The sequence below is a fragment of the Heterocephalus glaber genome, unplaced genomic scaffold (genome assembly GCF_053883595.1).
Source record: "Heterocephalus glaber isolate CG9 unplaced genomic scaffold, H.glaber_assembly_v1.0 deba00000621, whole genome shotgun sequence".
NCBI classification, from domain to species: Eukaryota; Metazoa; Chordata; class Mammalia; order Rodentia; family Bathyergidae; genus Heterocephalus; species Heterocephalus glaber.
In genome coordinates, this window is record NW_028258153.1 from 10,555,554 (window position 1) to 10,559,068 (window position 3,515).

Here is a 3,515-nt window from a genome sequence, read left to right on the forward strand (position 1 = left end):
CGAGGCAGGGAGCGGAACCACTGAGCTAAATTCCTGGCCCTGAGAATTCTCATATTTTATATTCTTGTTCACTGTTGCTGTTTTATATTTTAAGCTTTTTGTGACTCTTATAGGTATAAATGATATTTCATTCTAAAGTCAGTATATAGTGGTAAATTGATAAATAGAAAAACCCTCTTAATTTGTAACATTTGCCCATTTTCCATGGGGTTAATCTTCCCACAGTGACCAATTTCAAGTCACATATGTCCTCACCAGGACTAACTTTGAGTCACCAACATGGCCCCACTGAACGTGGCAGGGCGAGTCGGGAGGAGGTGCTACAGTCAGCTCTAGCAGGATGATCCAAGGTGGCTTCTTTAAGCACAGCACTGGCTGAATATACATTTTCTTGCTTACTATTTAGGCTGAGTATGTATATGGATAATATTTTACCATTTTTGTTTCTTACCTTATGAAATTTCTGCCCAGACTTTGGCCATTTTCTCTTGAGTTATTGTTCTATTTATTATTAATAATAAGAATATGTGTATTTTAGATATTACTATTTGTTATATATAGCAAATACCTTTTCTCAGAGTTTTCTTTTTTCTTTTTTTAATAGTGTATTTTGTTGAACAGATGCTTTTAATTTCAGAGTAGGTACACTTATCATTCTAATTTCACGGTTGTGCTTTGTATGTACTTAAACCCAAGATTTTAATATGTTTTTATTAATTTACTTTTAAGTTTTAGAAGTGTTTGCCTTTATTTTTAGCAAACTCAGTCCTTGTAGAATTATTTTATAAAGAGACTAAATTAAGGATCTTATTTCAGTTATCCCAGTAACATTTATTTAATATACAATTTTTTTCTTATTTATCCCAAAAGTTATCAGCGGCATAAATCAACTATGTAAGTTCTTTGTAAGTTTTCCAGTTTGTTTCATTGCATATTTGCTTATTTGTGTATCAATATTACCCTATTTCAAGCTCTAGTGATAAAGATGCCACCCTGTACTCTACCTATTTTTCTTCAAAATCATTTGGTGCTCTCTCTTTTTTTTAAACCATGCAATGTAGAAATTTAATTTTTAATGTCATTTCTGTACATTAAGAGTACGAGGGTAATCCTTTTACAAATGGAGTTGATTTTACTAGAAGAAACAGTGACAAAACCAAGGCAGTATGTGATGTGAATCCATGGAGTTTATTTTTCAAATCTAGCCAAGAAATTTGTTACAATCTTTTTCAGTTTGCATCTGGCTCATCTGAGATATTCCCATCAGCCCTGATGCTGGCCGACAGGGCTTGGTGTTGGCTGATAATATGAAACAAGAAAGCATTCTGAAACTGGTCTTTCTGGGCTCCAGTTTATCAGGATACTCCTTTATACTCACACAGATAGTAGCCACTTGCTCTCCAGTGGCCATAGAAGGGTGGTCTCTTTGCTTCAGCAAATTAGGCAGATGCACACCATGACCAAAGAGTTGTTGAGGTTGAGTGATAGAATTGAGATCAGAAGCAAACTGGCAAAAAAACAGCAACCTCATGATTCTGAGCCATCCAGATTCATGGTACCTGCTACCTGCTTCATAGCCCTGGTTTGGCCACAAACAACATGGGACCAATGCTAACAGCACAGCAGTTCTCTCTATAAAACAATTCTGTTTCCAAGAAGATGTGTTCATCAGTGATGGAAATGACTGTCATTTCACCAGCCTGTGTTTTCCATGACTGGTAAAGCAGTCAAGGGATAACTACCAAAAGAATCATTCATTTTACCTGCTCTTTCCAACAGCCAGGGGTGTAGGTAGAATATCTTAGATAGCCCTCATAATCAGAGAATCAGTGGCACAACTGGGATATTTGACAGTAAGCCACAGGCCTATTCAAATAAGTTATCATAGATGATCACAGCATGTTTGCCATTATCTCTAAAATATTCTCTAATAGAACAGAGTAGGAGTCAAGTACTGAAGTTGGGGCAGCATCAGAAGCAGTAGCCAACATCACAAAGGTGTACTTTCGTGGCGTCTGTGAATCTCTTCATCAACTGGGCAATGGTGAGTTGCTTTGACCAATAGCAATGCAGATATAGTATAACTTCTTTTTGCCATTCAGATTCATCATTGAAACACTTCTGGTTATTGATTGTGTCTACATCAATCAAGGTTTTGCCAGTCAGTCTGTCACCAATAATGGACTTACCCTGACCACGAACAATCAGCACCAAGCTACTCACAGCCTTACCAGTCTGCCAGTCTGCATTGGTTCCCATACAGAGATCTGAGGAATCATTCAAGTCCTTTCAGGTCAAATCATCTACAGATATTGGAACCAACTGAACCCTTTTCATCAGTGGCATTACCAAGGACATCTATGACATGATCCAATGGCACCTTGCCAACTGGAACGTCCACAATGGCTCCTACCCTCTTCACAACATTTCTTTAACTAATTTATCATTCTCAAATAGAACAATACCAACATTGTTTTGTTCCATATTCAGAAACATGGCCTTTAAGCTTAAAGAAAACCTTAACATTTCTGCTGCTTTAATGTTCCTCAGCCCATGAATTTCAGCAGTACTGTCCCCAAGACATGCCCAGTCTCTTCAAGGTCAACAGAGGCATCAATTCCAAAAACATGCTCTTACAGAATATAGGACATTTCAGCAGTGCCAGTCTTTGAGGATGAGTTTGGAGACATGGAAGTTCCTTGTGGCAATAAAGGATGATCTTAAGCATGTTTAGAGACCAGTCCTGCCAGCTGAGTGAGGACATAGCATGGCCTCACAGCTTTGACAATGTCCACAGCTTCTCCCTGGTGGTTCCCACTGCAGCTGGCACCTCCAGATTGACTAGAACAAAATGGTACAGCAACAAGGAAAGTCAAGGCAGCTGGCTTCCTTTGGTTCGCATGACAGAATGGTACAGTGGCTAAGGGAGTGGACAGGGGAGACATTTGGAAAAGAATCTTGATTCTTTTATAACTCTTTGTGCCTCCATTTCTCATATATAAATTAGTGATGATAGTAGCAGGTATGTTTTAGATGTGGTTCTCAGTATTAAAGAGTTGCATTTAAACTTCTGAGGAAAGTGCTTGATTAGCAGGAGAAACTATTAAGTATTCACTATTAATCCATAAATAGATTTAGAATAAACTTTTCAGGCTTCCTAAAATAGCTTACCAAAATTTTCATAGGAATTTCATTGAATTTATATGCTAATTTAGGGGACAGTTGATATCCTTTATGATAGTTTTTCTTTGCCATTAAGTAGCTTATTTCTTTATATTTTTGTCTTCTTTATTAGCAAATTTGAAAATTTTTCTTCAAAATATTTATGTACATCATTTGTTATAGCTCATGTAATACATATTTTATTCTTTGCCATTTTTATATATTATACTGTAAAATGTTAGAGATTTTCTTTTATATGAGTTTTAAAATAAGTTTAAATTTTATAACATTTGAGGGAAGTATGATAAAATTTTATTGAATGTGTAGATTAATTTTGCAAATAATTTTTCCTT

The 3,515-nt window shown here is 36.3% G+C and overlaps 1 pseudogene; it reads right to left on the bottom strand.

Annotated features, from left to right (window-relative positions):
- Window positions 1-1,188: 1,188 nt before the first annotated feature.
- On the bottom strand, window positions 1,189-2,651 carry LOC101720786 (ATP synthase F(1) complex subunit alpha, mitochondrial pseudogene; annotated as a pseudogene).
- Window positions 2,652-3,515: the final 864 nt, after the last annotated feature.